Source organism: Syngnathus scovelli, unplaced genomic scaffold, assembly GCF_024217435.2.
Source record: "Syngnathus scovelli strain Florida unplaced genomic scaffold, RoL_Ssco_1.2 HiC_scaffold_28, whole genome shotgun sequence".
NCBI classification, from domain to species: Eukaryota; Metazoa; Chordata; class Actinopteri; order Syngnathiformes; family Syngnathidae; genus Syngnathus; species Syngnathus scovelli.
In genome coordinates this window covers 1417460-1430983 of record NW_026061370.1, presented here as the reverse complement: position 1 = coordinate 1430983, position 13524 = coordinate 1417460, and positions in this window count along the sequence as shown.

Sequence of the window (13524 nt, the reverse complement as noted above, 5' to 3'; positions counted from 1 at the left end):
AATCCAAAAGCTACGTGTTTCTTTCTAACATTCAACCTGCTCAAAATCATTCTTTCATCAAAGTCGCTCTACTAATTTTCCATAGTAGTCGCCAACAACTTCAACCATTCAACCTGTAATTTCTTTTCATTCAGGCTATCATTCATCAATGTTCATTTGCATCTCACACGCAGTCTCCAAAAAGGAGTCTTTCTATCACATTGGTCCCAATTCATCCAAGCTCACCACACAACATTCATATATCATTTTCAACTCAGGTTTCCTGGTAGAATAATCCACCAATTCAAAAAAACTTAACTAAAACAAACAATTGGCAAATTAATCTGAATTTTTTCTTTGTTTTTACATTTGAAGAACTCAATCTCTCAGATTTAGCTTGCATTTAGAATTTTGTATAATCTTATAACACAACCAATCAATTATTCCTATTAAATGTAGCATTGCAAAATCTTAAATTCACAATTTAGCTTCTCCCAATTCCTGAAAGCATGTTCTGTTGTTTTGTTAACTCCGAATTTCTCATGAGGGCTTGACACTAACATGCACTAGTGTGGATTAGTTTCTGCTTGCAAACAGATTTCTCTCTTTTTCCTCTCATTTTTATCTTTCAAAATCATTTCTGTTCTGCGGTGCAAATTGGATAGACCACAGTCTAGCAATTTTTTTTTTACTAAAACTTTAGCCAATGTTCATCATTTTAACATATACGCACACACATGCACAGCTCTCGCGTGCGGAAGGTAGGTCTCAGCAACAATGATTCGTCACAGGCTGGCCATTTCCAGTGGTCGATCATGAGCTGGTCCCTCCCATGCACACGAGGACAGCACATCCATCCATCCATCCATCCATCCATCTTCTTCCGCTTATCCGGGGTCGGGTCGCGGGGGCAACAGCTTCAGGAGGGACTCCCAGACTTCCCTCTCCCCAGCCACTTCATCCAGCTCATCCCGGGGGATCCCAAGGCGTTCCCAGGCCAGCTGAGAGACGTAGTCTCTCCAGCGCGTCCTGGGTCGTCCCCGGGGTCTCCTACCGGTGGGACATGCCCGGAACACCTCCCCAGGGAGGCGTCCAGGAGGCATCCTGATAAGATGCCCGAGCCACCTCATCTGGCTCCTCTCAACGTGGAGGAGTAGCGACTCTACTCCGAGTCTCTCCCGGATGACCGAGCTTCTCACCCTATCTCTAAGGGAGAGCCCGGACATCCTGCGGAGAAAACTCATTTCGGCCGCTTGTATCCGAGATCTCGTTCTTTCGGTCACGACCCATAGCTCGTGACCATAGGTGAGGGTAGGAGCGTAAATCGACCGGTAAATTGAGAGCTTTGCCTTTTGGCTCAGCTCTCTCTTCACCACAACGGACCGGTACAGGGTCCGCATTACTGCCGACGCTGCACCGATCCGCCTGTCGATCTCACACTCCATCCTCCCCTCACTCGTGAACAAGACTCCAAGATACTTGAACTCCTCCACTTGGGGCAGGATCTCATCCCCGATCCGGAGAGGGCATTCCACCCTTTTCCGATCGAGGACCATGGACTCGGATTTGGAGGTGCTGACCCTCATCCCGACCGCTTCACACTCGGCTGCGAACCGTTCCAGCGAGAGCTGGAGATCACGGCCTGAAGAAGCCAACAGCACCACGTCATCTGCAAAAAGCAGAGACGCGATGCTGAGGTCCCCAAACCGGACCCCCTCAACGCCTCGGCTGCGCCTAGAAATTCTGTCCATAAAAATTATGAACAGAATCGGTGACAAAGGGCAGCCTTGGCGGAGTCCAACCCTCACTGGGAACGAATCCGACTTACTGCCGGAAATGCGGACCAGACTCTGGCATCGGTGATACAGGGACCGAACCACCCTTATCAGTTGGCTCGGCACCCCGTACTCCCGAAGCACCCTCCACAGAACCTCCCGAGGGACACGGTCGAACGCCTTCTCCAAGTCCACAAAACACATGTGGACTGGTTGGGCAAACTCCCATGCACCCTCGAGGATCCTGCCGAGGGTGTAGAGCTGGTCCACTGTTCCACGGCCAGGACGAAAAGCCACACTGCTCCTCCTGAATCCGAGGTTCGACCTCCCGACGGACCCTCCTCTCCAGCACCCCTGAATAGACCTTACCAGGGAGGCTGAGGAGTGTGATTCCCCTGTAATTGGAACACACCCTCCGGTCCCCCTTCTTAAAGAGGGGAACCACCACCCCAGTCTGCCAATCCAGAGGCACTGTCCCCGATGTCCACGCAACGTTGTAGAGGCGTGTCAGCCATGACAGCCCCACAACATCCAGAGCCTTTAAGAACTCTGGGCGGATCTCATCCACCCCCGGGGCCTTGCCACCGAGGAGTTTTTTAAATACCTCAGTGACTTCGACCCCAGAGATTGGAGAGTCCGCCTCAGAGTCTCTAGGCCCTGCTTCCTCAATGGAAGGCGTGTAGGTGGAATTGAGGAGGTCTTCGAAGTATTCTCCCCACCGACTCACGACGTCCCGAATCGAGGTCAGCAGCACGCCATCCCCACTGTAAACAGTGTTGACGTTGCACTGCTTCCCCCTCCTGAGACGCCGGATGGTGGACCAGAATTTCCTCGAAGCCGTCCGAAAGTCATTCTCCATGGCCTCACCGAACTCCTCCCACGCCCGGGTTTTTGCCTCAGCAACCGCCGAAGCCGCGTTCCGCTTGGCCATCCGGTACCTGTCAGCTGCCTCCGGAGTCCCGCAGGCCAAAACGGCCCGATAGGACTCCTTCTTCAGCTTGACGGCATCCCTTACCGCCGGTGTCCACCAGCGGGTTCGGGGGTTGCCGCCACGACAGGCACCAACGACCTTACGGCCACAGCTCCGGTCGGCCGCCTCAACAATGGAGGCGCGGAACATGGTCCACTCAGACTCAATGTCCCCCGCCTCCCCCGGGACGTGGGAGAAGCTCTGCCGGAGGTGGGAGTTGAAGCTCTTCCTGACAGGAGATTCTGCCAGACGTTCCCAGCAGACCCTCACAGAGCGTTTGGGTCTGCCAGGTCGGACCGGCATCTTCCCCCACCATCGGAGCCAACCCACCACCAGGTGGTGATCAGTTGACAGCTCCGCCCCTCTCTTCACCCGAGTGTCCAAAACATGCGGCCGCAAATCCGATGACACGACTACAAAGTCGATCATCGAACTGCGGCCTAGGGTGTCCTGGTGCCAAGTGCACACATGGACACCCTTATGTTTGAACATGGTGTTCATTATTGAAAATCCGTGTCGAGCACAGAAGTCCAACAATAGAACACCGCTCGGGTTCAGATCAGGGGGGCCGTTCCTCCCAATCACGCCCTTCCAGGTCTCACTGTCATTGCCCACGTGAGCATTGAAGTCACCCAGTAGAACGATAGAGTCCCCAGAAGGAGCGCTCTCCAGCACTTCCTCCAGGGACCCCAAGAAGGGTGGGTACTCTGAGCTGCTGTTTGGTGCATAGACACAAACAACAGTCAGGACCCGTCCCCCCACCCGAAGGCGGAGGGAGGCTACCCTCTCGTTCACCGGGGTGAACCCCAATGTGCAGGCGCCCAGCCGGGGGGCAATAAGTATACCCACACCTGCTCGACGCCTCTCACCGTGGGCAACTCCAGAGTGGAAGAGAGTCCAGCCCCTCTCGAGAGGGCTTGTACCGGAACCCAAACTGTGTGTGGAGGCTAGTCCGACTATATCTAGTCGGAATCTTTCTGCCTCACACACCAGCTCGGGCTCCTTTCCAGCCAGAGAGGTGACATTCCATGTCCCAAGAGCCAGCTTCTGCAGCCGGGGATCAGACCGCCAAGGTCCCCGCCTTTGGCTGCCGCCCAGCTCACATTGCACCCGACCCCTTCGGCCCCTCCCACAGGTGGTGAGCCCATGGGAAGGGGGACCCACGTTTCCATTTCGGGCTATGCCCGGCCGGGCCCCATGGGCGAAGGCCCGGCCACCAGACGCTCGCCTTCGAGCCCCGCCTCCAGGCCTGGCTCCAGAGGGAGGCCCCGGTGACCCGCGTCCGGGCGAGGGAAAACTAAGTCCATTTATATCACTCATCATAAGGGGCTTGTGAGCCATGCTTTGTCTGGCCCCTCACCTAGGACCCGTTTGCCATGGGTGACCCTACCAGGGGCATGAAGCCCCCGACAACATGGCTCCTAGGATCATAGGGGCACGCAAACCCCTCCACCACGATAAGGTGACGACTCGCGGATTCTGGAATCTCATTGCATTTAGGATCAACATAAGGTTCAGTTTAGATTAATTTGGTTGAAATTTGGTGTAATTCCTAATTAATTTAGCGTTAATGGTTAGGGTCAGAGGTCAAGGTTAGAATTAGGGTTTGGGTTAGGTTTTCATTCTGAATCTGAACTTATGTAAGTTTTATGAATTGATTAAGTGTTAGGATTTAATGTTAGAGTAGAGTACAAATAAGGATGAAGATTAGAATTTGGTGTCCGAGTTGGGCACTTTATCTATGTTGTCAGGAAAACCAGCCAACCAGAGTTAGACTCTTTGATTAAATGGAAAGTGTCAGGTTTTTCTCCAACCTCCTTTCAGCCGTCTCCCAATCACATAAACATCCCCCACAAGAACTTAAACCAAGGAACAATTATGATATTTTCCCTAATTTCCATATATCGTTTCGGGAGGGCATTCCCTCCAAATTTTCCCCAACCGTGTAAACTCCACCACTAGAACTTCTATTTTAACCCCGATATTCCAGTGTTCTCCGTTTCCGTTGTTGCCAAATTGAGTCCTAGTGGATATTGAGTTTTCAACCTCCTGACCCATCTCATTTCCGCGTTTTCCCTATCCCTTTGTGTCCAGCCCGCACAGCTCTCCAAAATCCGTATTCTCAAGTTACGTAACCCGTGCAGGCGGAAATGGCGTACTACATGCGTGTTACGCTTCTGGTTATGTGTGATGCTGTAGCGGTGCGCATGCAGTCTGCTTCTGACATCATTTCGAGTCCGTCCCACATACATAACTCCACACAACCGACAGCTCATACAGTAGACCGCATTCCGCGTAGACAAGGCCTTACCCGTCTGTGTGAAGAAATGTTCTTTCTTCTGAGAGTCTGTTATCACTCCTATTGATCTCCTGGCTGCACGAGAGGACCCACTTTTCATTTTAGTGCTAACCAACAAATCTTTTAAATTTGGATTCCTTTTGAAGGCTGAAACCACCTTATGTTTCGCCTTCAGGTCAGTCAGCGCCGACGCGTCCAAATTCTGTTTAATTTTTCTGTGAACATTGACTGTGTAAGAGTTGTAAATCGAAATTAGAGGAAGTATCATTTTTTTAACCCGCTGAGTGTCCCCTCTTCTTCCTTTTTTCCATGTTTGTAGCTTAATCGTGCGAAGAAATGACCGAGAATAACCTTGTTGCTGTAATGACCTGAACAAGACTTTGGTCGCTTCTTCCCTATCTTCTGTGCGAGTGCAAATTCTCCCGAATCTCAAGAGTTGTGAATAAACCAAACCCCCAAACGTGTGTCTAGGGTGAAAACTCTTTTTGTGTAGTAGCGCATGAGTATCTGTGGATTTAAAAAATACTCTGACATCAAGTCCCCCTGTTGTATGAAATTCCGGTCCCTTATATGTAGTTGTGTCAAGAAAATTAATTTCCCTCTCGCTAATCTGTGCCGTCAGTTTAATTGAAGGGTGGTGGCCATTTAAGGTTTTAAGAAACACGTCAAATTCTTCCCTAGAATCTCCCCAAATTCCCCAAATATCATCTAAGAACCTCAGGTAAGCTATAGGTTTCTTAGAGCACTGTGTCAAGGCGTTCTCCTCCCATTCAGCCATATAGATATTGGCATAGGCTGGAGAGAAACGTTTCCCCATTGCTGTCCCCTTGACCTGTAAAAAATACCCATTGTCAAATTGAAAATCATTCTTAGTCAGATTGAGTTCCAGCAATGCCAAAATGTGTTCATCCGGGCGGCCCAAAATCGGATTACGTGCCAAAACATTGCGTACCGCCTCTAAACCCCTAGCAGTTTTAATATTAGTATACAAGTTTTCAACATCCATGGAAAACAACCAACAGGTCTGTGGCACGGTCAAGGTCCGTACTTTTGAAACAAAATCATTAGTATCTTTGATGTAACTCGGATGTAGAATTGACAAGGGATTCAAGTAATAATCTACTAGCTCAGCCGAGCCGTAGGATTCGCTACTACAATCTGACTCGATGGAACGTCCTGGCGGCATTTCGTAGGGCCAGGGCCACGATGCCGGGTCTTTATGAATCTTAGGGAGTAGATAAAAGTATCTCGGACGTGACGGGGATGCTCCTGTTAAATACAAGAATTGTTTTTTTAGTAATGTGGTGCTCTTTTCTCATTTGATCTAATATTGTGTGGACTAACTTTTCTGTATCCGGATAAATCGGTTTTTGGATCGAATGGTAATACTCCGTATTGTGAAGTTGTCGATGAGCCTCTCTCACGTAATTTTTTCGGTCCATAATGACCACCGCTGACCCTTTATCTGCTGGCTTAATAATCAATTCCTCTGCCGAACTTAAGTCGTCCAGGGCTCTTCTTTCGCCCTCTGTCAAATTTGGCATCTCTCTTGGGACTTCCACTTGTTTTAGGACTGCTCTGTCTTTGTGTATTAATACTTTTATCTCCCTGGGTACTTCATCATCCTTGGGCTCCCACATTGAAGCCGACTGGAATTTGGGTGGTGCTGCCGTCGTCGAAGTTCCAAAATAAGAGTCTAGTTTTAACCTTCTATGGTACTGTCGCACATGGGCCTTGGTGATCCTTCTCTGATCCTTCATCATGGTTGCGGAGGGGACGAATGTAAGCCCCTTCTCCAGAAGCTCCCTATGATCTTTCGTCAAACTAAAGGAGGTCGACAGGTTGACCACTGGATCAGCCAGGGTTATCTCCTTGAGTTAGGGGAGGCTCCTTGGCATAAAAAAGGTTTTCCACAAGTTCCATATCTCTTCAGCCGTGTCCGTTGTCCAATGGATGTTGTCCGGTCCTGTGGTAAACAGTCTTGATGGTAAGCGTTGAATCGAATGACCCGTTTCCTCTATTATTTCATTCAGTTCCCTAAGGTTGGCTTGAATCTCCAAAGGAAGTGATTGGGAATAATTAATTTTAGGAATGAATATTTTAGCATAAGGAAAAGTGGCCTTAGCTGCTCCCAGCAATCTGGCTATCTCCTTGGATATGAATATTGGGATGACCCTACCTCTATTGTTAAGGCCCAAGGATAAAATGACCCCTAGCACGTTGGGAGAGGTTGCAGTTCTGTTTCTGAGTAGGTGAATCCCATGGCGGATTTTAGCTCCCGGGTAACAGTCCACTTGTACTTCGCGGTCTTCGATTTTCTGCAATTTGGCCAAGTTTGAATCATCTACAATCAACCATCTTCTCTGGGGAAACAAAAAACAATTTGCCCTCTTATTCCCTTCATGTTCGTGTGTGGTGTACATCGATTGTGGTTCGGTTTGTGTGTCACGTGACTGGAAGAATATTGTTTCCAGTAATTTCGGTCGTGGTGTCTCTCTTCTCCTAATTGGTGTTTCTGACGAGTTAGGGCCAGTAGGTTCCTGGTATTTCCTCCTTATTCCTTCAATGCGCTTCATTAGAGTCTCTGTCGTCGGTTCTTCGGAAGCTGTCGAGTCCTCCTCTTGAGTCGGTGAAGGTAAGTCTTCCATCTGCTGGTCAAGGTAAGTCGTTTGAGGCGCTCCCCAATCCTCTATGTGTTGGGCATCCCTCTGTTCCCCTGAGTGGTGGGTGAGCTTCTTACTCCTCTTTCTCTTTTTCTTAGTCTCCTTAATCTTCTTAACTTCACCTTGTTGAGTGTCTTTTTTTAGGTTGGGGTTAGGGTCAGGGTCAGGGTTAGGGTTAGGGTTAGGTTTTGAGTACAGAGACCCACTCCAAAAGGAGCGAGGAGGTGCACGGACCTCCCGGTCCCAGGATCCCCTATCCTCTCTGTCCAAAAAATTGGGCGGTTGACGTGGTCCCCTCCGACCACGACTAACCACCGTCCACTCTGTCATTGTTGTTTTTTTTTTAACTTATTTAATTTTGAAAATTTAATGTATTTTTAACTTTATTTATTTACCAAAGCATTTAATGTACTAATTTGCCAATGAAATCCAATTCAATCCCTTTATTTATTCACGTATTTATTGAGACCCCCAAATCAATAAAGTCCCCAATAACCCAAACCCAGTGTATTGTGCCAAAAACAACAAAAAAACTTCTTTTTAAATGAACTGAAACAAATACGACGTTTCGACCTTAATCGGTCTTCATCGGGTACTATAAAAAAAAAAATGAAAAAAATGAAGAAAACCCCCAAAAAATATATTAGTGAAAGAGTTGGCTAGTTTTTAAGAGAGCAGAGAGTTGTCGACTGTTCGAGAGACAAAAGCACAATGAACCTGTTTTTTTCTCGCCTCCTTTTATACTCTTTCATTTTTTATTTTTTCCGGGTCCCTTTTCCTTTTTCCTTTTTTCCTTTTGATTCAGATTTTATTTTGTTGACTTGTATATCACTTTTCGCACCATAAACCACTAAATCCACTGGTCTAATTATTTTCATTCGTTCTGTTGCTTATTTTACATCAAATGTATAATTTGTGTTAATATTGTTTTATTTATTTATCTCTTTCGACTCAATCATCAATTAATATTTAATGTTACCTCTGTGTTTTTAATACTTCTGAAATTTCGTAAATGATTTTAAATTAATTAGTATTTATACATTTTAAATTTTGACGTTCTAAACTTTTATGTATTTTTAAGCTTTCTTAGTGTTTTTGAAAATTTGTAATTGTCATTTTTTTATTTTTACATGTTATAGCGGCAGAATTATAATTTAGGCGATTGTTGATGTTAGGATTGTGTGATGTGGGTGGGGTTAGGGGTTAGGGTTAGGGGTTAGGGGTTAGGTTTAGGGTTAGGGTTAGGATTAGGTTTGGGGTTAGGGTTAGGGTTAGGGTTAGGGTAGGGTTAGGGTTAGGGTTAGGATTAGGTTTGGGGTTAGGTTAGGATTATGGGTAAGGAGTAGCGATTGGGGTTAGGTTAGGATTATGGGTAAGGAGTAGGGATTGGGGTTAGGGATGGGATTGTAGTAAGGATCCAAATCAAGTGGTGTATGGTGAATCTTCAATGCTTAATGTTTAGTCCAATTGGCTCCCTAGTTCCCAATGTAAATATCCAATATCGTTCCCTCCCTTTTCTTTCTATGTCTGTCCAATTAATGTTCCTTTGTAATCCCGCCATTCTCATTGAGGCCATACCATGATCAACAACATGTTTAACTAAGGGTGTGTCCATTTCTTTCTTGTTCTTCACATTATACCGATGCTGATACATGCGTGTGGACAAATTGTTTCGTGATTCGCCAACATATTGGATCCCACATTTGTTACAAAAAATAACATAAACACAATTTCTAGATTTTGGGTTGATTCCCTGGTCAATTCCAAATACTGTTCCCGTTTCTATATTTTTAATGAAATTTAGTCTCTTGAATTGAGTGTCCAACAATAAGGGTTTGTCCCACTTCAATGTTGGCAATTTTGCCCGGATCAAAATATCTGCCAGACTCTTGTTCCGCTTGTAGGCAGAAATGACCTTAGTGCCAGAAAATAGCCCCAGAGCACCCTGTCCGTCGTGGCTGCGCCAGCCATGCTGATCAGGCCAAGTTGGCTCCTATCTGGGTAGAGCGTGAGTAAATTATAATTTTGCACCTAATTGTTTTCCTATCGGCGCTAGTTTGCGCTCCCTTTTATTTCCTCCGTGTGGCCATCGACAACGTTTCGGCATCTTTTGTGCCTTCCTCAGGTCTGGCACACGGGAATTGCAGCTAAATTTAGTTTCGTTGCATGTGGAGCTGTTTCCTCCTTCATGGCCGCATCGAGACTGAATTTCCTGCTCCGAGCAGTCCTTATATGTGTTTCATGTCAGCAATTTGCGTTTCGTTCCGGATAATTTTCCATCTACTCATTTTAGCTTATTAACTTGTTGTTTTTGCTCTTTTCTTGCAGGTACCGATTGGGTGTGAATATGTGAACTCGGCATAGTTAAGTATAACTGTGTGTTTTTCTGTTTCAGGTTATCCAGGTAAGTATTGTTTTTTTGATAGTGTAAATTTTTACTTTCAACCACTTTTTAGTTTATATTCAATTTCGTGTTTGTGTTCAAATTTTTGACTTCTTAATTTCCATTTTTTGACTTGCAGGTTGAAATTTTTTTCATAATGGGAGTCAGGGAGGGATTTGGATTAGGGTTAGGGTTGGGGTTAGGGTTTGGGGTTAGGTTAGGGTTAGGGTAGGATCGGTTTAGGGGACAGCGCACAGACGCAGCAGGAGCTCAATGGAAACTGGAAACGTGGGGGGGCAGTGGAGGTGGCACAGGCGAGTTAGGATTAAGAAGGGAGTTCCTCCCCCGAAGGAGAGGAGCAAAGGCACGGTCCTACCATCCACGCCCACGTCCCACATCCAGCCCCAGAGCAACCTGTCCGTCGTGGCTGCGCCAACCATGCTGGTCAGGCCAAGTTGGGCTTAATAAACATGTATTTGCTTTGTATTTGTTGTTTGTTTTTGTGTTTGCACTTTGCCTATCCGGTCGCCTTTGTTATATATGTAATAAATGAGTCTCGACTTGGCATGATAGATTGACAGCTGCATTTGCGGTCAAATTAGTCGTACCTCGCACTTAATTCATCGACTCCCCTATCTGGGTGGAGCGAGAGCATCTTGCTCTGTGCGGCATCCATCCGCTCTCCTATCTGGGTAGAGCGTGGGTAAATTATAATTTTGCGTCTAATTGTTTTCCTATCGGCGCTAGTTTGCGCTCCCTTTTATTTCCTCCGTGTGGCCATCGACAACGTTCCGGCATCTTTTGTGCCTTCCTCAGGTCTGGCACACGGGAATGGAAGCTAAATTTAGTTTTGTTGCATGTGGAGCTGTTTCCTCCTTCATGGCCGCATCGAGACTGAATTTCCTGCTCCGAGCGGTCCTTATATGTGTTTCATGTCAGCAATTTGCGTTTCGTTCCGGATAATTTTCCATCTACTCATTTTAGCTTATTAACTTGTTGTTTTTGCTCTTTTCTTGCAGGTACCGATTGGGTGTGAATATGTGAACTCGGCATAGGTAAGTATAACTGTGTGTTTTTCTGTTTCAGGTTATCCAGGTAAGTATTGTTTTTTTGATAGTGTAAACTTTTACTTTCAACCACTTTTTAGTTTATGTCAGGTGCAGAGCAGGGAGAGGACTCGAATGCAGAGACTTCAATGTCCAAAAAGGCTTTTATTGTCTCCACTGATAGTCGAACAAAAAACGCCTCAATAGGAGGGAAAAAAGGGAAAACTAAGGCGCCTCGAACCGAGGGAGAAAAAGGGGAAATCAAAGCACCTCGAACCGAGGGAAATACAAAAACAAGATAGCGATGTAACCAAGTTAACATCGGGGATCAAAGTCGCTCAAACAAGGCTTGTACGTGGAACTCGAGGGTTTCGTGATCGCTAGTGTTCTTACAAGGCAAGACGCACTGGCACTGGATACTGGGAAAGACGCGGGTTATATGGACACAGGAGGGGAACACAGGTGAAGACAGTTGGTCATTGACGCAGGTGCACACACTTGGAATCAGGGGTTCACGTGACCGGACGCACAGGGGAAGGACACACCGACTGGAACGAGAGGAAAATCACACAATAAAACAGGAAGTGATCCGGACGACACATGACAGCATGACATAACCCCCCCCTCTAGGGCCGGATCCCAGACGGACCCGGAGCATCGGGGTGAGCCACGTAAAAGTCATCTAGTAGCCCGGGATCCAGGATATAGCTACGCGGCACCCATTGCCGCTCCTCTGGCCCGTAACCCTCCCAGTCCACCAGGAACTGCCAGCCCCGGCCTTTCCGGCGCACGTCCAGCAACTTCTTAACTGTGTAGGTAGGCCCACCCCCCACCGTCCGCGTAGGCGGGGGTGCCGCGGGAGCCGGCACCATCCCACTCTCCCTAACCGGCTTGACCTTCCCGACGTGGAAGGTGGGATGCACCGCAAGGGACCGAGGCAGACAGAGTCGCACAGCCGCTGGACCGACGACCTTGGAGATCGGAAACGGCCCTACAAAACGGGGGGCCAGCTTCCTGGAGCCCACCTGGAGGGGAAGGTCCCGGGCGGACAGCCAGACCCGCTGGCCGGGCCGGTAGACAGGTGCCGGACGACGTCTCCGGTCAGCCATCCTCTTCACCCTGTCGCCCTGGCGGACCAGTATGGCCCTTGCCGCTGCCCAGATGCGCCGACAGCGTCTCACCACGGCGCACGCCGAGGTAACTGACACCTCCGGCTCGCTGTCGGGGAAGAGCGGGGGCTGGTATCCAAAGACACACATGAAGGGGGACATCCCGGTCGCTGTGATGGGAAGGGAGTTATGGGCGTACTCTACCCAGGTCAAGTTTTGACTCCACGACGAGGGGTTCTGGGTTACCAAACAGCGGAGGCCCATTTCCAGCTGTTGGTTAATGCGTTCTGCTTGGCCGTTCGCTTCCGGGTGGTAGCCCGAAGTGAGGCTCACGGTGGCCCCTATAAGCTTGCAGAAAGCCCTCCAAAAGCGGGACACGAACTGGGGGCCCCTATCTGACACGACGTCCGAGGAAATCCATGAATCCTGCAGACGTGGTCCATGAGAACTACTGCCGTACGTTTGGCCGAAGGTAATTTGGGCAGGGCAATGAAGTGGGCCATCTTGGAGAACCTATCCACGACGGTGAGTATCGTCGTCTTACCGCTAGACACCGGCAGTCCCGTGACAAAATCCACAGAGATGTCGGCCCATGGTCGAGAGGGAATGGAGAGAGGCTGCAGCAACCCCACACGGCGGCCCGGAGTGTTCTTACTCCGCGCACAGATGGAACAGGCTGCAACATACTCCCGGACGTCCGCCCCCATGGAGGGCCACCAGAATCTTTGTTGGATGACGTGCAGGGTTCTTCGCACGCCCGGGTGACACGTGAGCCGGGAGGTGTGCGCCCAGTGGATCACTTGGGATCGTAGTTGGGGCGGAACAAACAGTCTATTCTCGGGACTTCCCCTAGGGGGTGGATCATCGTGGTTTGCCCGCTTCACCAAGTCCTCTATGGGCCAGGTTACGGCTCCCACCACGCAGTGAGGGGGGAGAATGGGCTCTGGCTCTGTGGACACCGGGTCTGGGCTGTAGATGCGTGACAGCGCATCAGGTTTGGTGTTCTTGGCCCCCGGTCTGTAAGACAACGTGAAATGGAAACGGTTAAAGAAGAGGGACCAACAAGCCTGGCGGGAGTTCAATCGCTTGGCCTCCTTGATATATTGCAGGTTCTTGTGATCGGTCCAAACCAGAAAGGGGTGTTGGGCTCCCTCCAGCCAGTGTCTCCATTCTTCAAGAGCCTTTTTGAATTTGCTAACAATTCCCGATCTCCGACGTCATAGTTCTGCTCCGCGGGGGTCAGCCGTCGGGACAAAAAGGCGCATGGATGGAGCTTGTTGTCGACCTGGGATCTCTGAGA